The 24,488-nt window shown below is 36.5% G+C and overlaps 1 protein-coding gene across 2 annotated transcripts in view; it reads left to right on the forward strand.

Moving 5' to 3' along the window:
- The first annotated feature begins 219 nt into the window (after positions 1–219).
- Positions 220–24,488, forward strand: part of b3gat1.L (beta-1,3-glucuronyltransferase 1 L homeolog) — a 54,865-nt gene continuing 30,596 nt past the window's right edge. For both annotated transcript variants that reach the window (XM_041569165.1, XM_041569164.1), the window contains exon 1: positions 220–616. The gene's annotated coding sequence lies outside the window, so the exon portion shown is untranslated. The remainder of the gene's footprint in view (positions 617–24,488) is intronic.

A 24,488-nucleotide genomic window follows, 5' to 3' on the forward strand; every position in this document is an offset into this window, starting at 1 on the left:
AATCAATATACACATATACAATCAGTTCTTTGTGTTTTGAAAAAGACCTACAGCCTTTCAAACATTCATATTATGTTATGCTTCCGTTTCACCCCCAGCTCCCCTCTTGCCCTAAGACGGGTAAATAAAGCGGTGCGTCAGAAACTGCATTGGATTCTAAGAGGCGTCTCCGCGCAAACCATCTCAGTTCCACCCTCTCCCCCTGCCACGCGGGGGTGTTTGGTATAGACCAAGAACTGTGCAGTAGTTCCTACTGTTGCCTGTGTCTGTATCTGGGCATTTTTCTGCTGCAAGTGCAGCGTCTCAGTCGGTGTCTGTGCCTCAGAAGGACTGCGCTGCTCTATGCCCTACATTCCAGTCAAATGTGACTACACAGGAGACAAGTGCGGACTCCGTCAATGTTTCTCGGTTGAGTGTGCAGAAGCGGAGCCTGGGTGATCTGCAGTGCTGCCTGTGCTCGAGATCTGGGATCTTACCCCCGTGTAGCTGTAGGAACACAAAGGATGCTGTGATCAGTCGTGAATTGTGCTCTGTTCCCAGAGCAGGAAGGATTATAGAATGAATGGAAGGCAAAGCTCAGAGCGGCGAATGAAGAATTTCTTCTTTCAACAATGAGGTACAGAAATCTACAGGGGAAACCAGGGATTTTCACAGTGTAACTTCGATGCCATACTGTATGTACCCAAAAGTAACAGTGGGACTTCAATGCCATAGGTACCCAAAAGTATTACAGATTTAGTGACTGTACTCATATTTCACACAATGCTTAAACAGATGATCAATCAAACCTCACATCATTCATAGATTTAGACCTGCAACCCCCCTCAGCTGTTGTTGAACTACAACTCCCAGAAGCTCCAGACAGTTTGTCACTGGTGTTTGTTGTCACAGGGCTGCAGTTTGGACATCTCTCATATACATACATGTACAGTCGTATTCTTATCTGCCTTATAAACAAGCAACTGGCATACTAAGTGTGGCTTCAGCCTTAATTCTGTATTTGTGCTACAGTAACATTTCTGCCCATTCATAAATTTGTAGTTCCATCCGTCTATGAGTTCCATAATCCCTGCCTTCATATGTTCCTCACAGTTTGTGTTGGTTACATTCAGATGTGGGGGTGGCTGAAAATAAGTTTTGCCTCCTCTACAAATTATTGTAGTTTTATTTCACTGGATTAAAACGGTTTTCTTAACTAGCCACAAACTGCATACTAGCCCCATTACAACTGCAACCATTGATTTGCAGTCTGTGTGCAGTAATGTGTACATGACATTTCATTTGTGTTGAGATGTTATCTTTCTAGATTTCGGGTTACTGTGCAAGCACTGATTACACACAACCATCATTAGGGTATATGTGATGGTTACATAAATACTGATGGTTAGTTATGGGATGGCAGTTTTATTATACCTAATATGTACAGAGTACAGGTCATGTATCCGCTAAACCATGATTAGGGTGTATGCGGTGGTTACATAAATATTGCTGGTTAGTTATGGGATGGCAGTATTATCATACCTAATATGTACAGAGTACAGGTCATGTACCCGCTAAATCAAAACAAGTAGGGATGTAATTGCCCAAAACTATAGAGTTCATTTACATTACCCAGGATACAAGTGCTAGACAACAGCACGTCCCTTAGTGCTCAAGCAAGAGTTGGTATCCCACTTTAAACTGCACTCTGCTCTATGAGCTGGATTAAAAATCTGATCCAAGAACAGAGTGCAGCGTCAGGAAGTACATCCAAGCTCAGGGCCCCTTTGTGGGCTGCAGCTCGAGCAAGTTAGGTGAAAGGTAGGGGGCATCAGAGGAGGTGTCTCCCCCCTGCCCAACTTTCACAAATACAGTGCTGACAAATAGTCAGCGGTGTATTCATAAAGGAAGCTGCAGGTCTCCGCACTCCATTTTGGCAAAACAGGATAAAGCAAAAGTGCGAAGTGCAAAAATTAGCTGATTGTGGCCTTTTTTTTTTTGCACTTTACACAATGTGTCCTTCATTGAAAATGACTCCTTATGTGTTGACTGATCTCTTACAAATAAGCACAATATTTCACTGTTTTGCAAACCAGGCCTCATCTGAACATGACATAATGGATAAGAAGCATGAGAAGGTATGAACCATCAGGCAGTTAGCCTGCACATCACAAGTGGCTTTTGTGACCTATAAACAGTCCACAGAAACTGTTATGTGTAACAATTGCTTGATAGCATATTTCTGTTATATGGACTTGACTGGATATTTTATTAATAAGGAAGCTGCAATTTCTGAGGAGAGTTCCCTACATTTCTGATACCTGTTTGTGAGGCTGTGGCAGCCCCTTTGAGCCGAATAGATTGCTGGGAGATGATAGATCACAAATATATCACAAATGTGTTTCTATTTCTGGTGTTCAACTGTTTTTTAACGGTGACCACATAGGTTCAGTGAATAATTGTGTGACTGACACACTTAGTGCAAACCACAACAGTTTTGCCTTTTATTGGCACCAAATGGCAAGTCTTATGTGACTACATTTTATTTTTTTATATAGAAATATGTAGACATGCATAAAAGATTCCTCCAAATACAAACCCATACCTGCATATTCAGATTTGACCAAGTAAAGGGTTGCCTTAAGTTGCCCAGTGCAACGAAGTCATGGGACTTTATTGTTTTAAAATTCAGTTTAGCCATATTCCAAACTGAATCCTGGATTTGGTGCATCCCTACTTTGCAGTTCAACATTTGTTCAAGCCCCTACCGTAATGTAGAAGAAAACAGTGTCAGAACAGTAATTCTTACAGAGATATTAAAGACAGAAAATAAGCATTCATCATTAAATTTCACCTTAACTGGCCTTCATTTTACTAGTTTGGGTCTGGTCCGTGGTTCCCACAGTTTTGAAACCAGCTTGGGTTCATCACATGCAGTGGTGAAGTAAATTAAAATCATTCTATTATATTTGCTGTGCATTAGTAGTAGCGGTAAAATCACATTCACAATCAAAATAAAGCAGTTTGTCTTGGCAGATGCTGAAACACTGCACTTCTAGGAACAGAGATCTTTGTGCATAGCATACTATAAGTCAACTCTTATTTCTCATGTGTTAAACCCAAATTGTCTGCGTGATTTTGCAGGGTTGGTGCACAGGGCCCAGTGTGAGTTCCGCCACTGCTGGTTTTCCCTGTAATGATAAAGAGGGCTGCATAGCTTATGATGGAGAGTTATATAACAGCCTGGCATATTCCATATAGAGCACTGTAATCACACATACCGGACAATGATTGTCCTGGCTGTAAGCAGAAATACGGAGTGAATGAGTCTCAGCAATTGTATATTGACAGCGTCAACAAATCCAAGAAACTTATGCATGGAGAGCAATATCTAATACTGATTACTGAAAAATACGTCAACCCACCTTTTCATTGCCAGAGGGTAATGTAATGCAGTACATATTACATAGGGCTGCTTAGCTTTTAGGTTAAGCAGCACAGTAAAGAGCAAAATAAGTGAATATTTTGACCAGAGCTGACCCTCACCATATTATAACCACAGTCACAAGCAAGAGCCCATCTGATTGCTTTAAATAGTGTGAAAAATGCTATTAGACACACATTCATTTTCTTGATCGCCTGCTTGGTGCTTCATTATGCCTAAAATGCCTGTTAATCAACTTTATTTCATTCTGTAAAAATTGTAAGCGAATTAAATCACTTGGCAGACAAATAAATGTGACATGGGGGAAAGCAACAGTTACATGCTTTTTGTTATATCTGTACTCAGGGGCTGAGTGACAGTTCTTATTATTGAAGATTTAAAAGGTTGCTGTGTATATAGTGCCACCAATACCTCTTCCCTTCCTGATATTTGTAGTATGATGTTAAAATCAACCCACAAGTGCAACGTTGCGGAGGTTATGTAATAAAAGGCACTAAGTTTGCCCAGGACAGTAACTCATAGCAACCAATCAGCAGGTAGCATTTACTGTCCACCTGTTTAAAAACAAACATTTTATTGGTTGTTATGGGTTACAGCCTGTGCAAACTTAGTGCCTTTTATTATAAATGGGGATATACAGTATGACTTGCTGAGAAGTAATCTGGTTGAATATTGTAATCAACAAGAAAAAAAGCAAAAATACAAAAAAGTTCTGCAGCAGCCACATAAATGCTAGACTCTTTTAGCTTCTGAGTTTGATTTAGCTCTCAATAAATGTAAGGCCATAATTAAGCCAAAGCCACCCATCTCAGTTTCTCCAACAGGTACAGTATCCCTTATATAGTAAATTAAATATACACTAATCATAAATGTAGTGAGTTATATGAGGACACACAGATGGTTGTCATAATTCTGCTATAGGATTTAGACGATATAGGATTCATCATAAAACATTCGAGGAAATCAGGGATTGGTGCTGCATAAAAATCAGTTAATCTTTTTAGAGATTATTACAAAGGGACAGCTAAATCTTACCCCTAAATTAAATTAATAAGGGGTGGCTATCATTTTCCTGCATTGCCAGACACTTTATTTAAGGAGAAGGAGGTGCACAATCTAGTGAGATTAATGAGCTAGTGATCAGAAAATAATTAACTTCTCTCCCAACAATTAGGATACATGATCACTGTGTAGGTCCAACTGTATATAGCAAGGATTCTGAAGGAGGTAGACAAAATGACTTTAACAATTACCTTACGGTATATTTGTTGATCAGCATAAATAGCTCTTTTATTGCACAGTGTGCTGCAGGATACAATGTAAGCTTAGGGAGAGAGTTTGCATTTCTTATTACTATATCAAATGATAATGCATTCTGTATATGCCATGCCTTCTTGAATATTATAATTACATTTTAAAAAATTGCAAAACCTTCAGCTTGTAACATTGTTTGGGATGGATATTTTGTGCCTTCTGGAAGATACCACAATGAAGCATAAGTAATAAAATGAAAATATGTAGCATTGGTAAGATTCAATGACTGTTTTATATAATACTCTGCTTTTCAATAGTCAATGATTGGCTCTAAATGACTGGCCCTTAAAAATGGGACATCTTGCACTTAGGAGTTCATTGAAGGATATATTATCTCTAAGTCAGTGTTCATGTACATTACATTTGTATTTGATAATACATTTCAGTAATGCAGAACCATGTAAATAGGATGACTGTGCTGGAGGGTGCTGGAGGGATATGCCCATGTTGTTTTAGTGGTCTCAGAATAAAGCATGAAGGAGGGGACTGTTATGTGCCATGATAATGCTAAGTCTTTCTCTTTCAGCACGTTATACATTAAAGACAAGAAATAAGAGCTTAGCAAGGAAAAGCTGAGAAAGCAGTAGAAGGAGGTTAGGGAATGGACTGGGGCCAATAGGAGTCAGAATACTGCTTAATTGATGCTTCCCACGTCAAAGAAAATGATAAAGCAGCAATAGATGTCTTCATTTTTGATCGTGATGACAAAGCTAGATTGTGAGCCATTCAATGAACACCTTCACCATTTTCAAGTATTGCTGTTAAGTGATTCTGAAACAAATGCAGGTCTAATTCTTTACACCCTCTTAATTACTTAAGGGGCAGTACTATTCAAAGCTTATGTTGCTAATTTTAAATTGAAAGAGTATGGTGTAACAACTGCATCTACTATATATTAGTGACAGTTTCCTTCATTTCAAGGAAACTTACATAAAAAATTAAGTCATATTGTCCATAAAGTGGGACAATCCATTTTTACGGCATGGGTTATTCCTACTGAATCTATGGATTTACGACTGTATAGGGTTACAAAATACTTCTCCAAAAATATACTGTATATTAGGAGAAATTAAACTAGAAGGGATTCAATTTGGTTAGGGTCTGCATCTCGCTTAAAATAGTAGCCAAATTCAAGTTCTTTATTTATATGCCTCTATATTTATTCAATTAACCACAGACATGCACAATTTATGAACATTTATTGAACATTTCTGTCAAAGTTTCTTATTTTTATGGCGCACTGGGCATTATAACACTTCCTGTGCCCTTGTAGTGAACCTGAAATCACCTACCACTTCCCATAACAGAGTGTGGGAAATACTCAAAAAGCTAGAGGTGACAGGTGGCCTCCCAACTGAAACATCAGTGAGCTTTTCTTTCTGGAGGTCACCTATAAACACAAGTTTGTGTCATGGAAAGAGGGTTTCTTGCTTCCAATGGGAAACCACGACACTTTCACTGTAACTGCTCTAAACAAGCTATCATAGGCCTAAATCTGAATCTAAAACCTTTTTTGGGGCATAAATTAGGGTTTGAGCACATATTGTAAGAACAGCTGTTCTTGTTTTGTGTGTGCTCTCTGTGGTCAGCAGAAAATAATTGATTATGAAATAACCTTTTATACATTTTGTTGCTGTTCCTTTTGGAGTTGATAATGTGATTATAATACTTTTATTGACTGCTGGACAGAAAAGAATGTTGATTGAATTGCTATTCATATACATGCACAGTCAACCAAAAAGAATGAAGCATTAATCAAATGCAATTTTAAGGAAATGTTCAAAAACATTATTGTAATAAGGCAAGGAATATAAGTGTACAATGAACCTAAGGGATACCAAAAAAATAGTACTAGGCTGTAGTAGAAAAATGAGTAAGAGTAGAGTAAGGGGCACATTACTCAAATTAATCTAATTTTTTTATGAAAACAAATCTGACCAAACTGCCTTCCACAATTTTAACTGATTTATCAATAATTTTCATCAAAAAAAGTGATTGTCAAATTGTATCTTACTCGATTTTATTGTGTTTTCGCTGTGAAAACTCGACTTTTTCAGATTATCGTCCGAAAACCCTGAATTTTTCAGATTATCCAGGACAAATCACTATGTCAAGAAACAACTTCAGGGACATCTGCCATTGACTTCTACATGACCCTGACAGGTTTAAGATAGCATATTTTCTGATCAGATCAGCTTTGGGGTATCATAAATCTCTAAAAATTTGAGGATTTTTTTCCCCCGCAAAAAATTTGAGTTTTTTCTCTAAACCTCGACCAGAAAAAATAAAGGTTTAATAAATGGGCCCCAAAGCGTGAGTAATGTAATATTGACTAGACTTGACTTTTTTATTACATGGTACTTATCATTTATTGGAATCATTATTTTACTTTTTCTATGAAAAAGAGAGAGATGTTTTCTCACTTTGTTTAAATGGATACTGTCATGGGAAAAACATTTTTTTTCAAAATGAATCAGTTAATAGTGCTGCTCCAGCAGAATTCTGCACTGAAATCCATTTCTCAAAAGAGCAAACAGATTTTTTTATATTCAATTTTGAAATCTGACATGGGGCTAGACATTTTGATAATTTCCCAGCTTCCCCCAGTCATGTGACTTGTGCCTGCACTTTAGGAGAGTAATGCTTTCTGGCAGGCTGCTGTTTTTCCTTCTCAATTTAACTGAATGTGTCTCAGTGGGACATGGGTTTTTACAATTGAGTGCTGTTCTTAGATCTACCAGGCAGTTGTTATCTTGTGTTAGGGAGCTGCTATCTGGTTACCTTCCCATTGTTCTGTTGTTAGGCTGCTGGTGGGGGGAGGGAGGGGGGTGATATCACTCCAACTTGCAGTACAGCAGTAAAGAGTGATTGAAGTTTATCAGAGCACAAGTCACATGACTTGGGACAGCTGGGAAATTGACAATATGTCTAGCCCCATGTCAGATTTCAAAATTGAATATAAAAAAATCTGTTTGCTCTTTTGAGAAATGGATTTAAGTGCAGAATTCTGCTGGAGCAGCACTATTAACTGATTAATTTAGATTTATTTTTTTTTCCCCATGACAGTATCCCTTTAAGCTCTCAAATTGTTTTTGACTCTTTGACCTTTGAAAAAGGGGTCCCTAAATCACCATTTAAAGTGGACCTGTCACCCAGACACAAAAATCTGTATAATAAAAGTCATTTTCAAACTAAACATGAAATCCAATTTCTATTTTTTTATTAAAGCATTCATAGCTGTTGTAAGCTCATTTAAAAATCTCAGCTGTCAATCAAATATTGTCTGCCCCTCCTCTATGCCAGTGGCATAGAGGCGGGGCAGACAATTACTTTCACTTTCCATTCAGCACTTCCTAGATGTCACTGCTCTCCCCACATTCCCTCGTTCTCTTTACCATTTAATTGTGTAACCAGGGCATCGGGATGGACATCGGGTCTCCTATTTTGGTGCACAAACAAGATTCTGAGATGATACAAGGCTTGTCTTAATAACAGTGTCCACAAAATGGATGCTGCCTGCTTGCTATAATTTTGAAATCCCAGACTGAAGGAAGCAAGATTCAAATAATTTATATAGTGTAATTAAAGTTCATTTTGCTTGACTAATGTGATAAAATAGAATTTTGAATAATTTTTTTGGGTGACGGGTCCCCTTTAATAGCATCTAAATTCCCAATCAACATATTTAACGGTTTAATGATACTTTAATTGAAAAACCTGAAAATGGTCATGTCACTGTAACCAATAATATGTAGATAAATTACCATTCTTAAAGATTAGGTTTAAGTTAGGTGGCATCTTGCATTGCTTTGTGTGTTGAGATGATTGATTGTAAAGTATCAATCATTTTGCTGCTGTCATATGATACATACAGTATTAGTAATAGGTACCTTTCTGCAGCACTTGTTTTGAATACATGAACAGGCCACATGCAACAAAATAAAAGATATATACTGAAGGTTTTCGACTTATGATTGTTTTTGTTTGTCTAAACAACCAATACTGCAGCTGCTGCTAATGTAATTAAATCCTGCATCATGGGCCTAATTAGGCCTGATTGGAATAGTTGAAATTAATGGGAAATTTATTTCTTTGTTTCTCTGTTCAGAATGTTCTTTTCCAAAATGTTTTACCGAACAGTTACAGAAACATAAAGGTAAACCTTTGATAAACATACTTTCTTGTTGTGCAAAGACTGTCATATCTGCCTAAAAGGGCACCTTTTTGGTTAAAAATAATGAAGAAGAATGTTGAGTAAGTCTACGTTTAAAGCTTGAATGAACATGAGACTGGAAAAGTAATTGTTTTCCTTTAAAACTCACAGATTTAGCCCTTCATGAGCTCAAATTCTTTAGTCTGCTCTTTTAACATCTATGAATCACTGAAAGAACCATCTAGACAAATATTGCAGACAGAACACCAATAATCTAAACTGCTTCTTGATGATTTTTTGTTTTACATCTCTACAGCACAAATGTTTTTTTTGTATTTGTCTGCAAAATGAATCTAAACCAATTGTTTCTCAACCAGTAGTTCATTTTTTTTTTTTTTAATTAAAAGCCAGTTAGCAACTGTAGGCCCTATATATACATATATAGAGAGAAAGTGTCTGCACGACTGCAGGATTTCTGGGTGTGATGAGTTTTCTATGAACAGTATAATATATATATATAATAAAAATAGAAACTATACATTGCAGGCCTGTATCAATAGATCGGGCCATTATTAAAACACTGCTTCGTCTAAATTTAGCTTTTTTTTTTATAAAAAAAATGACTTATCTAGTACCATATGCCATTGGACAATACCAAACAGAAAAATTGCCATTTTAAGTATTAAAGGCCATCCCCAGGCTTATACAATTTCCTGTGTTCACACACAAACCAAGGGCACACATACATACTAGATTAATTGATCCAAAGACTGAACAGTGCCCCATCTATTACCACCACACTTCTAGCACATTTAGCATCTGAACTTGTCCCTTTTATGTGATCTCTGAGGGAGCACACGGACCATTACATCATTACATGGTGGCTCAAGGTGAAATATGTAAAAGGGAAATGTTTATTGATCTGTTTGTGCCAATTTAGTACGTCTATTTAAATTTTATATTAAATCTGTAGAATACTGAAGATACAGTTTTCCTTTAATCAAACCAAGAAACTAAGGGACCCATTTACTAACAATCATATTTTGTTTTTTTCCACAAATCTCTAAAAATTCATGGTTTTCCCATTTTAGTTTTAAAAGCTCTAAAAATTTGAGATTTATTACGTTTAAAAACAGCGAAAACCACTAATACAAAACTTCACCAGGTAAAAGTTGTTGAGGTCTTATAGAAGTCAGTGGGAGCTGCTTTGATCCTATGGGACCATGTTAACTCAATTTGGACAGGTTTTCAGATTTTTTTTTGCTAGGAATCATCAGAAATACTTGATTTTTAAGAGGTTTTCAAGGTATTCTTATTTTCTAGTGCATTATTTTGCGTTTGTACTTTTTTTATTCTGATCTTTTTTTTTTTTAAATTCTGATTTATTGAAAATTTTCAATAGGGTACAGAAAGAAGAAAAGGGGGGTAATACACACAGGGAAGCCACAGAAAAAAAAAAAAAAAAAAACAGGAGAAGGCATCCATTTAGTCAAACATCACATAGAATCACAATGATATCGAGGGAGCGACCTGACGTCCCTGAGTATAATAAGAACCGCTGATATCAACATGAAACAATTGTCGTATAGGGGAGAGAAGAAGGGCAGGAAAAGGAAGAGAAAAAAGAAAAGAAAAAGGGGGAAAGATAGAAAGAAAAGGAATCTTCTAGCGAATCTGAATGTCTCTCGCACAGGGCGCGGCATAACTAGATAGGAGTCTTCGAATCTAGAAATTAGATACTAGCATGTTATCATTCACATAAACTGTCATGTCTACATAAAGTAAGCAAAAGCAACGATGCACCTACCTAGTTATAAGGAGAAGTAGATAAGGATCCACCAAACGGAAGAGGCCAGCTCCCACCGGACAACATCCACACGCAGGGCCTACAGTGTGTATGCTAATGTTCAAAAAGCAGGCTGGATAAAAGATCCAGGGCTATCACTACCCAGGGAGCGACAGGCCAAATCAGGAAACACATCCCCTTTACCAATATAACATCAAAGTCAAGGCAACCTAAGTCTGCAGCAGCAGCTAGTATTTAGCTGAATGTTTAAACTGTACCCAATAAAACCATTTCTGAGTGTATTTCTCAATATCTTGTGTGGAGGATGCCTTATACCCTTCGAACCTTTCAATCTCAGAAATCTTCCGTAACCAATCCCGTATCCTGGGGGGAGCTTGTTGTTTCCAGTTCATGGGAACAAGAAGTTTAGCCATATCCAACAAGATTGGTACCAGAGATTTGCGATAAGCCTTAATTGGAGTGGAGGTGTGGTGGAGAAGTATCCCCAAGGGTTCATTAGGAACATCCACATCTGTGAGTTCCTTAACGACCTCTCTAATCTGAGACCAATAATTCGTCAAACCCGGGCATCCCCAGAAGATGTGAGACAGAGTCCCATCTCCTCCAACGCATCTCCAACATGAAGGAGAGAGTGTGCGATATATCTTGGCCAATTTAGCCGGAGTCCTATACCATTGACTCAACAATTTATAATTAAGTTCCTGAATTTTACAGCAAGTCGAAGTTGAGTGCGCTAAACAGACAATCTTATCCCAATCCCTCTCCTCCAGGCGAACCCCCAATTCAGCCTCCCATTTATGCTTAAAGATACCCTTCGGTATTTCTGTGATATTTAGAATGCATTGATACAGATAGGAGATCGTTCTAGTAGGAGCCTCTTTAGATTCCCAAAGAAGTTCTACTTGCGTAGGAGGTTCAGTAGTCAGTAAATGCAAGCGTCTGGAAAATATAAAATGTCTCACCTGCTCCAGCCGGAATACATCCAGAGGAGTCGGGGGGACATCCGGAAACAGAACCTCCCATTGTGGGACTGTATTGCCGAAAAGAAAAGATTGAATCCCCATATGTCTCCTCAAGGTCCATCCAACGTATGGGCGCGGATTCAATCCCGGGGGGAAAGTAGGGTTGCCGAAGATAGGCGTGTATCTAGAGGGTGTACGTGTCCACTTTCCTGTCATGACTAATCTATCCCAAACTCGAAGGGTATAAAGTAGCTTATAGTCAGTTTTGTCAAGTATGCGTCTCTCAGTCGACGTCAACCAAGGTAGAGCCATCAGTGGAGTCAGTGAAGATTCTTGTTCTATACCCACCCAAAGTTTACCAGTGTGATGGAAAGCCCAATCAAAACACCTATTAATTTGTGCAGCCCTCAAATAAGCATCCCAATCTGGAAGTCCAACGCCTCCGTTCCGCTTTAGAGCCGATAATTTAGAGGCAGCTATCCTGGGATTTTTATGATTCCAGATATAGCTGATAATCAGGCTTTTCAATATCCTTAGAATGTGTTTTGGGGGTGGGTAAGGGATGGTCTGAAACAAGTATAGAAATCTCGGCAATATGTTCATTTTAGTATTCTGATCTTTTAATAAATTCCATGACATTCATAATTTTATAGTTTGTGAGTTTAGTCATAGTTTCAAAAACCTCTAAAATCCGTCCTTTGATAAATAGGCCTCCACATGTATTCTTATGAACAGAATTCAAATCAGGGTTGGTTCATTTTGAAATAAATTCAGGAATGAGGATGAAAAATATACAGTTCATGTAAGGGACGTGGGAGATTTTTTTTGCGTACAGCATTTTATACCGTATCAACTAAAACAGTTCTAAAAAAAAGATTTACCCAAACAATAGAGGGGAATAGAAATTCTCTGTGCTTTTGTATTCCTTTTTCCTTAGATCCATTGCTCTCTTACCATTTATTGCTATTAGTAGTTATTTTTTATAGTCAGCAGTGTAGACTTTGTTCAGGCAGAAAGAAATTGATGGCCATTTGGTACAATAATTCTCTTGTTAATTCAAGATATTGACTTTTACAGCAACGACAAAGAGAAATGTGTATGATGCAGTCAGGAGAGCATGAAATGTACATGCGTCATTTTGTGAGAGGGAACCAGATATCTATGCATCTTACAATACAAGTATAAGAATGACAATATGAGAAATAACTCGGGATTCCTAATGAGATTAGACTAGAAATGAATAGTTGTGTACATGAATTTAGGGAGTGAGGGTTTGACAAGAATCAAACATAGGGGAAAATAAGTTAACTGTAAATAATCTTCTATTTTTACAGTAGAGAGCAGTGTTCCTGTAATTATTTCACCTTCCAGGGATTTTAAACGTGATAAATATATATGCTATCATTTATTAATTTTAACTACTGTAATGTGTATTTCTATAATTCTGTGAACAGTCTGACCTGCAGAGGTGCACATGCTGTGTTTCACTGTGTGTTCTTATTAAATGGAAACATTCTACATAGAACATAACATAAAGATGTGCTGTGATTCTGCAGATGCAGGAGGCACTTTGCCTAATGGGTGTAAGTGAATGTCAACTGTGCTGAACAGTATAAATCTAACCCCTTCACTGCCAGAGCTCAACCAAATATTGCAGACATTCTGGATATAGGCTTTATAAAGATCTATGTACAGGAATGGGACCTGTTTTCCAGTATGGATGGAACCTTGGGTTTTTCTGGATAAGGGATCTTTCCACCGTAATTTGGATCTTCATACCTTACATCTACTAGAAAATAAAGTAAACAATAAATAAACCCAATAGGCTGGTTTTGCTTCCAATAAGGATTAATTATATCTTAGTTGGGATCAAGTACAAGCTACTGTTTTATTATTACAGAGAAAGTTTTTAAAAACTTGGATTATTTGAATAAAATGGAGTCTATGGGACATGGCCTTTCAGAGTTTTCTGGATAACGGGTTTGCAGATAACTGATGCCATACATGTACTGTCATAAGAAAATTTGAATGAATGAATGAGGAACAGATACAAACATACAGTATACAATGTAGTACGGGTATGTAACCTGTTATCCAGAATGCTCGGGACTAGCGATGAGTGAATCTGAAAATTTCAAAAAACACATTGAAGTCAATTGGCGTCAATTTTTTTTTACATGCAACAAATGCATTAAAGTCAATGGGCATTTTTCTTATGGGGACTTTTTTGTCCAAATGCATTTAAAGTCAATGGATGTTTTTCTTATGGAACTTTTTTTGTACAAATCCATTAACGTCAATGGACATTTTTCTTATGGCAACTTTTTTGTTCAAATGCATTAAAGTCAATTCCACATATGTAATAAAAGGCACTAAGTTTGCCCAGGAGCAGTAACCCATAGCAACCAATAAGATGTTTGCTTTTAAACAGGTGACCAGTACATGCTATCTGCTGATTAGTTGCTGTGGGTCACTGCTCCTAGTGCCTTTTATTGCATAACCCCCAATGGGCGTTTTTCTTATGGCACTTTTTTTGTCCAAATGCATTAAAGTCAATGGGCGTTTTTCTTATGGCGATTTTTTTGTCCAAATGCCATGGGAAATTGCCTTTCTGTAATTTGGAGCTTTCTGGATAACAGGTTTCCGGATAATGGGTCCTATACCGTAGAACTGTAATAATAGTTTGAAAAATTACATAAAAGTTATCGCATACAAAATGGTTTTGTTTAAAAAAAAATTAGAATGTGTTATTCATAACACTTTTATTAAAAAAAAAATCACATTTTCTGTTTGTGTTATCAAGTAATCATTAAGACATAGGAAGCCATGCGGGACAAAGCCAAAGTATGGCATTAGCATGTACATCCTCCAGTATCACTCCTCAGTTTAACCAGCTGCTGCTCTGATGTCACCCCCAGGCTTAAAGGGTTTGTTCACCTTGAAACACTTTTTTCAGTTCAGTTGGTTTCAGATCACCAGAAATAAAGACTTTTTTCCAATTACTTTCTGTTTTGTATGTGTGAACTTTTCTCTAAGTGTTTCATTTTTCACCTTTTCAAGCAGCTCTGAGAAGGGGGGTCACCAACCGTATAAACTGCTCTAAATTGATACATTTAGTTGATACATTTCTTATCTTTGTCCTTGTTGAGGAGAATCCTGAGCTTCATTAAAGGCAGCTGTTAGAATTGATACAATAGTTGCTAATACTACAGACTGCTGTTGAGAAATGTATCAACTAAATTGTAAGTTTAGAGTCTGCACCTGAATTACCGAGCTGCAGACTGAAACCAGAGACAGGAACATCAAGGGGCAGATTTATCAAAGGTCGAAGTGAAAATTCTAATTAAAAAAATTTGAATTTTGATCGAATTTATGTTTACTTCGACTAGGGAATAGTCCAAATTCGATTCTAATTTGAAAATTAGAATTTCGAAATTTATCATGTACTGTCTCTTTAAAAATTCGACTTTCACCATTCACCACCTAAAACCTGCCGAATTGCTGTTTTAGCTAATGGGGGACCTCCTAGAACCTACTTGGAGTCAATTGGTGGACAAAAAATTGTTTGGTAGGTGAACAAGCATCACCTACCATTTTAACTGAGCAACCTCATTCTGCCCTCAGCCTATCATCCTTATTCATTACCTCCTCCTACTTGTGCCTGCATTTCTTCACCTGTGCAGTACAGGTATAGGACCTTTTATCCTGAATGCTCGGGACCTGGGTTTTTCCATAACTTGGATCACAACAACTTAAGTCTACTACAAAATCATTAAAACATTAAATAAACCCAATAGGATTGTTTGCCTCCAATAAGGATGAATTATATCTTGGTTAGGGTCTAGTACAAGGTACTGTTTTATTATTACAAAGAAAAAGGAAATCATTTTTAAAAATTTGAAGATGGCCTTCCTGAAATTTTGAGCTTGCTGGACAGTGGGTTTCCAGATAACAGATCCCATACCTATACATATCTTATGCAAATCCCATCCTTTACCAGTTAGCTACCTAGTATTTTCCTTGACATCATAATCAGTCCATCTTATACATTTTACTAATACCTTCCATAAAGCTAAACAATACTACCATCACAAACCTCTCAGTATGCCAAGCGATGAAAACCATTCCTCATACTCACTTTTGAGAATAAAGTAAAGTATCTTTGAGAAATATACCTGCTATTAAATTGCAGATTGACCATCGACCAAAACTAGTGATATCTGGATTTTTTTTTCAGATGATAAAATAAATGAACCTGTTTTTTTCAAGGCTTGCTGTTTCTGAAACATGGTCACTTTACACATACATGCACACTTGGTGGTCTCTCATTTTTTAGGGTTTTTCAAGTATCTGATGTACCCATGTGCTGCCTAATTCCATTTGCATTCATTGCTTTAGTGGTTGAGAATGTGTTAAAATATTCATATAAGTTAGGCATGAATAATGGATAGGTAAACACTGCTTTCAAATTGCCTTATCCTCTAAATTAATTGTAGGCAGGTGTAAAAGATTTATAGGTAAAGTAGTTATGAATAAACATTAAAGATGGAAATTTGATTTCTTAACACATTGCACAATCTAAACATGTGGGGAGAATGTGATTATGTGATTTAGTCACCTTGATGAACATGCATATAGTTTATATCTTATAATATCCTTTCTTAATGGTTGTGTTTCAAAACTATTAATAATAATCACATTACAGGTGACTTTAGGAATAATCATTCCACCTTCCACTATCATAATAATAATAAGTATCTAGACCTTGTTTTAGTGACTACTTGCACTTGCTGATCATAACACAGCAATACAAATTTAATACAGACTTTTATGCTGATAAATACATGACAATCCCTTATAACATTATGGAATTTGGTGAAAAGACCTGTGCAATTTAAAAGTGTGCAACTCAAAAGTTCTTAAAGGTGGTCAAATACAGAGAGATATGACTAGGCACTTTGCATAATTTCAGTCCAGGAGACTGATCTATAGTCTGACTGTTTGGAGATGAAATGGCTTTTTTAAGTGGTCAGGCTGAAAACAAAAACATGTTTTTCACATGGGGTTGGAATTTAGGGATCTATACCCACCCTAAAGGGTGCAATTTTGCACCCCATAATGCTCTAACACTTCTGGGGTCATCACTATATCTCTCTTCTGATGCTTCCCATCAACAGGTAGAAGTGGCATTGGTCAACAAGCTCCCTCCTTTTCACATTTGCCATTAATCAGATCATATCTGTTCGCATTGACCATTCACAAGTGTTGCCAAAGTATACAGTATAAAACCATCCAGCCTGCAGACCAGTTTATGAGATAGTAGGATTATACAATGGAGATGCAAAATATCTTGAAAAAGTCAGATTTTTCCCAATGTGCCCTTCACATTGTATAAGAAATTTGATATCAACTCTGGGTCTCATTTACTGATGGAGCATCTATTTCCCACAATTTTTTCAAGATTTTATAGAATTAATGAACACTATGAGTGAGCTCCAATAGAAGCAAGCTGATCTGCTAGGCTAGGGCATAACGCACTAGGCTGTTGGGAAGTGGGCTGAGAGTTTAAAAGTACTCTTTAGATGGAACACTTTGCAGATGTGTTTTTTTTCCAATGGATAATAACTAGTTTGGCTCCACTTCTGCCCACAAAGGGAAACCTGGAATTGCATGGCCTTGTGCTACAGTTTATGTCCTAGTACCTAGGTGCAATTAATTTCACTTGTGTCCATGTCAGACATAGGTTTGTAACTGTGGAAAATTTGGATTATGCCATGGCAACACCAATGCATACCAGACCCTCTTAAAATGTGCCCGGGCCTCATAACAAATCAGAGTTTACGCTCCCCATTCCATGTCTATAACTGGATAGTGTGATATAATGATGCATGCAATTCTTGCATGCAATTAGGGATTTGTTAAAACAGTAACTATTCAAAGTTGGACAAAGTTTTAGTCTTGGAGAGGCTGACCAGCTTCAAAAATTACTCACAGAAAACCTTCCATAAAGTCTGGACTCCCTGGTTGTCCAACAGGAGCTTGTCACTAGGTTTATCACCCATCATTATTCATGCCCAGTACAGAAAACTAGGTACATCAGTTGAGATAATGGTATAGGAGAGGCCCCACATCCTCTCTATCCCACCCTGACACCACACTTGGCCCATATCATCATGATTATAATCATTACAGTATAATTTGTCTGAATCTGAATTAAGTGCCTTAATATTCCTGCAAACTGGGAATTGCCAGTATTTGCAGTTCCTATACTATGTCTGTTATTTCTTTTATGCAAAATAAAAATAATTATAATAAAAAATCAGTAAATACTGTAATAAAAGGCATCAATTTCACAATTTTCAAATCTGTTTGGGACTAATCCAGCTTTCATTTGTTTATTAAAATGCACACATTGGGATTCAGCCCAAAGCTTGCAAAAAATATTGATTTTGAGTAGGATATCAAACCAAATCATGGATTCTGATGCCTCATGTTCTTTGAATGCTAGAAAATAAATAGGCAATCAACATTAGTTGCCGTAATTACAAATACTTCACATTATGTGCAGCAAAAATGCAACATATATCCGCAACTCAAGATGTGTATTCGTACACTGTATATGAACTATGCATCACAGTGAATTAAAAGTATTTCATCTAAAATAATCCATATTATAGACTAATTTAGTTCAGCAACTCAACAAACTAAAATAATATTCATTCCTTTTCTTGGGTATAGCAAAAAAGTACAGCGTTTAATGAGATTAAGGGGGTTATTTATCAAAGTCCAAATGTATCTCATTATTTTCTGCTACAAATCCGCTAGGGCTTTTACAGTTATTTATTATTACATTTCACCGAAAATTTGCTTTGTGGGAAAAAATCTGATTTTCACAAATTTTTCAGACTTTTTCATCTGATCTTTTCGTAATTTTCACCAAAAACTTCAGGGTATTGGCCAAAATCCAGTGCACATCAAAAAATTATTGGGACTTCTCCTATTGACTTATATGCAACCTCAAGGTCTGAGATGACGGATTTTCAGATTCTGACTTTTCCATCCTTGGGGTTTAATAAATTCTGGAAAAATTTGTGATTTTTTTAAAACTCAGATTTTATAATAAAAAAAATCCAAAATTTTTCTTGATTTTTGCATTCAGAGTTTAGTAAATAACCCCCTTAAATGACAATGTGATTAAAAGTATGTTTAAAACAGACTAATATATCTTCTTTCAAAGTTTTTATTTGTGCTTTTTCCTGAGTAATATATTTATTTTATTTTTCTTAGTTTCAAAAAAATGTCTTCTTTATGATTAATCTGTCAACTAATATATATATATATATATATATATATATATATATATATATATATATATATATATATATATATATATATATATATATATATATATATGTATATATATATTGGTTCATTGGGGTTCTATTCCATTTAACCTAAGTATGTATTATTGTATGTGATAATTGGGTAATTCATTTTTTAAAATGCTAAGATCCATCTACATTCAATGGCTGTTAAGAAAAATCCAAACTAGGACTGCGTAAACAAACTGGTTTACATGCAAATATATTTATATGCTTTGTTGCTTCACCAAACTAATGAAATGTACTGTATTTACTCTTCAATTTTTTGATGAGACCTCTTCCCTGATGCATTATCAAGCCGATTTATCAAAATTTGTATTTGTGTGGTTTAAGTGTTATGTTTTTAAACCATGAAAAAAAAATCACTTTTTGAAAAAACACTAATGTCAAGTTATTTATTAAAAGATCCTAAAATATAAAGCACGGATAAATAAAAACAAATTGATCCAAATAATAATATGAAAAACTAAAAATCCTTGATTTTGTAACTATTTTCATGAGATTTATAAAAGAAAAAAACCCAAAAACCTCTAAAAGCTCAAAGCGATTATACAATTGATAAAGGATAGCTCCCATTGACTTCAATGTGATCTTGCTAGCTTTTAGATGGCAAAGTCTTTTAATACACAATTTAGCGCTAAAGAATATGATTCAGAGAAAAGAAAAATTTTTGACTGTTAATAAAGCGGCCCCTTAGTAAAGTATATTTGATCATTCATTGCATAATATGGCATATTAAACCATATGCTTCACTTAATCTGGATCTGAATAAGTACATGCTTCACTCTTTGCAATCGAAAAGAGAACCCTTCTGTTCGATTTCTTATTGAGATGTCTTGATTTCCTAATAATCCCATAATATACTTAAAGGGACAGTATATACCTACACTTTGTTAAAAATGAGCGCAATAAATATAACTTGTTTTGAAAATACATTCTGCCTATTCTTGTAATTAAAGGGACACTGTGATTGGAAAAAAAAATGTTTTCAAAATGAATCAGTTAATAGTGCTGATCCAGCAGAATTATGCACTGAAATCCATTTCTAAAAAGAGCAAACAGATTTTTTTATATTCAATTTTGAAATCTGACATGGGGCTAGACATATTGTCAATTTCCCAGCTGCCCCCAGTCATGTGACTTGTGCTCTGATAAACTTCAATCACTCTTTACTGCTGTACTGCAAGTTGGAGTAATATCACCCCCTCCCTTTCCCTCCCAGCAGCCTAACAAAAAACAATGGGAACGTAACCAGATAACAGCTCCCTAACACAAGATAACAGCTGCCTGGCTGATCTAAGAACAGCACTCAACCCATGTTCCAGTGAGACTCCTTCATTTACATTGAGAAGGAAAAACAGCAACCTGCCAGAAAGCATTTCTCTCCTAAAGTGCAGGCACAAGTCACATAACCAGGGGCAGCTGGGAAATTGACAAAATGTCTAGCCCCATGTCAGATTTCAAAATTGAATAAAAAAAACTGTTTGCTGTTTTGAGAAATGGATTTCAGTGCAGAAGTCTGCTGGAGCAGCACTAGTAACTGATCTGTTTTGAAAAAAACATGTTTTCCAATGACAGTATCCCTTTAAGCAAAAATCCATATTTTACTATTTTTATTTACAGGTAATTTGAAGGTTGGTCTGTTTTCACTGACCTTACCACCAACACCCCCTTTATAAACAGAGCAATTTGTTCAGATTACTTTATCTACCTTTAAAAAAACAAACACCCTCCATTCTCTATATCTAAAACAGTTTGTTAAAATTTAGGACAATGAATTACTTGAAAATACATTTTGTCTATTCTTGTAAGTAAGAAAAAATCCATATTTTCCCCTTTTTTGCCATTCTAATTTGAAGGTTGGTCTGTTTTCACTGACCTTACCACCCCCTTAATAAACAAAGCAATTTGTTCAGAGTTCTTTATCTACCCCCCCTTCTCTAATCAGAAACCTTTGAGTAGCTCATTATCAGAGGCTTCTCAGTGGACCCTTAATTAGTTTTATCAGATCCCCATTGCTCTGCAGGACAAGAAATGGCTTCATTTTCTTGTTTAGTGTCAGAAATAGAAAAAACATGTCTTAATTAAAACAATGAGTATATTCAGCGCAAGCCCTATTCATTGAGCTCATGTTGAAATATATTGTCACTTTAAATTTTAGCGAAGCCAGTTTGTAGCCCTTTATGTCTCTGTAATAAAACAGACACAGAAACCCCTTTTAAGAAAAATCGCTTTCCCCTTTAGAATATAAATTTGTCATAAAACAGAAAGTAAATAGCTTTTCACTATATATTTCTTCATTATTATTATCATTATTATTATTATTATTAATAACATATACTGTATTTATATAGCGCCAACATTTTGCAGCGCTGTTGCCTTGCAGATTTTGAAATAGCACAGAGCATAAGGCATGCTTGAAAAAACTATAAATATTTTTCATTAAAAAGTTTTGTTACATACATTGTGCACTGGTGCAGCTTACAATATTTGCATCTAACATATTTAGATTGCATGGAGTCGGTTTCATTGACATCATGAGCATAATGCAAATGTACAAAATGAAGGCAAATTATTTTGCTTGTGAAGCTATAGTGCAAGTCACCCAGTACAAGAGATTATAGGATGTTTACACATTCTCATTTAAATATTCAACAAATTCTAACATAACTTTCCTACAGTTTTTTTTTGGGTAGATGTTGAATGCTTATCAACCCCCAGTGTTTAATGAACACTGCCCTGATGGCATTTATCTTCACATCACAGAGCACAATTTCTCCCTGCTAATTAGATCTACAGTAGGTTACTTTGTTAATGAGTTTTTAATGTGTCATATCTTGACATCCGCGCCTGGATGTTCATTTATGTGATGGAACTTTGTTGGCAACTTTGAGCACAAAGCTTACAATGGAAATTAAATAGCATGACCATTTACTTTATATTGTGCACATCAATTGCACAAGAATCCAGAGGGATTTTTTATGTACACAACTGAGCTGCTATGTCATTTGTAACATTTTTATATACAGTTGCTATAACAGAACTAATAGTGCCCTGAACAATAGCCACTGTCCACTGCATGCCCTCCATTTGTCAGGGGACTCTATCATATGAATATTTCACACTAGGTTACAAATTCACATGTCAGGAGAGACCCATGGAGTTAAGAAATCCTACATTGCCAGGGCTGAGACTTATTTTCTGGATGTTTATTATATTTTGAATCTGTGTGGCTCCATAACATTAGATTTATTGGCTCTGGAGGGAATAATTGGCCAATGTGTCTCTTTCTTTTCAGGTTTCTTAATGGTTTATCGGAGTAAATAGTGTTTTTCTTTCTGGAGATTTTCTTTTTCCACAGAAACAAAACCTAATTACTGTTTATATTTGTGTGTTTGAAAGAGAGACTTTTATTCTTGTTTTTTTTTATTTTTGACATGCTAGTTTGCACATGAAAAAAGCTCCAGCTGGTGAGGAATATATTAGAGAACCCTACAGTACTTACACTTATACTAGTATATTATGGTTGCTTCTTATTTGGTGCATAAGGAGTTCCAGTGCAATGGAGTCTTGTTTAACTCCTGCCAGTAAAAGGCTCCTTGCATGTTTCATAGTGCCAACTGAATCACATGAAATTTAAAGACATGTAAGTGTACACCCTGTCTCACACCGTGCCCTAACCAGAGCAAATAGACAGCATGGTGCCTCAGTGGTAAACATTTGTCTTATTTAATGAGGACCTCACTGCAATGACAACTTGTGTATTTTCTGCAAGGAGTTTGTATGTTTCCCTTTAGTATTCTGCTTTCCCCAATAGTAGAAAAACATATACTGTAGGCTGGTTAATCTTCCTGATGAAATCGACCCTAGTTTGTGTTTATGATAGTGCTCTTTGATTTGTTAGGTTCATTGGGGCAAGGACTGAAGTGAATGATTAACAGCGTCTGTAAGAGCATTACATAAATGTGTTGGTGCTATATAAATAAAGGACAATAAATGAAATTAATATCTGTGCCTCCAGTATCTGGCACACCATTTTGCACCTCATTGAAGCGGACACAATTGCAATGAAATTCTTGTAAAGTACTATGGGAGCAGTGCATTAAAGATGAGACTAGCAGACCATGAAAAATTTGCACACTGTTCCCCTAATGATCCACATTAACCAACTGACTGCAGTAGTTGTTGCACAATTTCATCATTGTGTGTAGCTCCTTTTTTCATCTTTTTCTTCTCTGTCAATTGTGGAAAAAATATGGTTAATTCTGCCAAGTGTTTACACATTCAACTGCTGTCAATAAGCACTACATTACCGAAGAATAGTTGTTATTTTTGGCATCTAAAACAGCTTTATGTATACTAAATAATAGGTTCATAAACAAACACTATATGAACTTCCAAAAAGTATAAATGTTATATTTTTAAACAGGCATGCTTGATTCCACAGATTAAAAGGAAGCCATGATGTTCTGTGTGTTTGCTGTATGCATGCTTCTGTTCCCCACGCCCCTAGACGCTCACAGTAATGCAAGCACTCCTTCACCTTGTTCTAGTGTAAAGTGATTTATACTGGGACTTTTAGTTCCTCTGGTTTCCAAAGAATATGTCCACCACCCACTATGGTTAGGAGAGAGACTTCAAGTGAGAAATCAAATTACACTAGAACAAGTTGAGGGAAGGTTTGCATTACAGCGACAGCAGGCCGAGAATCAGGTGATCCATGGGCAGGGCCGCCATCAGGGGGGGACAGGGGGGACAAGCGTACCGGGCCCGGGCATGAAGGGGGGCCCGGCAGCGCTGCATTTTTTTGAAGATCCGGGCCCCCCTTACGAGCGCCCGAGCCGTACGTCTTGCCTCTTCAGTGCCGAATGCGGAAGTGCCGAAAAGCCGAAGCCGATGCAACGAAAAGACCCGAAGTCACGGAAAAAGCCGAAGTCACGAAGCGCCGAAAAGACCCGAAGTCACGAAAACAGCCGAAGCCGAAGTCCTGAAGCAGCGCAAAGACCCGAAGTCACGAAAACAGCCGAAGCCGAAGTCCTGAAGCGGTGAAAAGACCCGAAGTCACGAAAGGAGGCGAAGTTGAAGTACTGAAGCCATGAGTTCAATTCTACTGAACACCAGTTTGTGTTTTTTTTTTTTTTAATCCCCTGGCCACCAATGTATTATTTTAATATTCTATAGGCCCCTGCCACCAATCTTTTTTTTAAAACTTTTGTTTTTGGGGCCCCAATTTTTTTTTTAACTCGTAAGGGGCCCTTTGCCACCATTGTTTTTTTTTGGGGTTTTTTTTTAAAAAAAAAATTAATTTTCTTTTTGGTGGCCCCAAATTTTTTTAACTTGTAAGGGGGCCCCTGCCACCAGTTTTTTTTTTTTTTCAAAAAAAAAATTATTTTTTTTTTAAATTTTTTTTGGGGCCCCAATTTGTTTTTAACTTGTAAGGGGGCCC

This window comes from Xenopus laevis, chromosome 7L, assembly GCF_017654675.1.
Source record: "Xenopus laevis strain J_2021 chromosome 7L, Xenopus_laevis_v10.1, whole genome shotgun sequence".
Classification (NCBI taxonomy): domain Eukaryota; kingdom Metazoa; phylum Chordata; class Amphibia; order Anura; family Pipidae; genus Xenopus; species Xenopus laevis.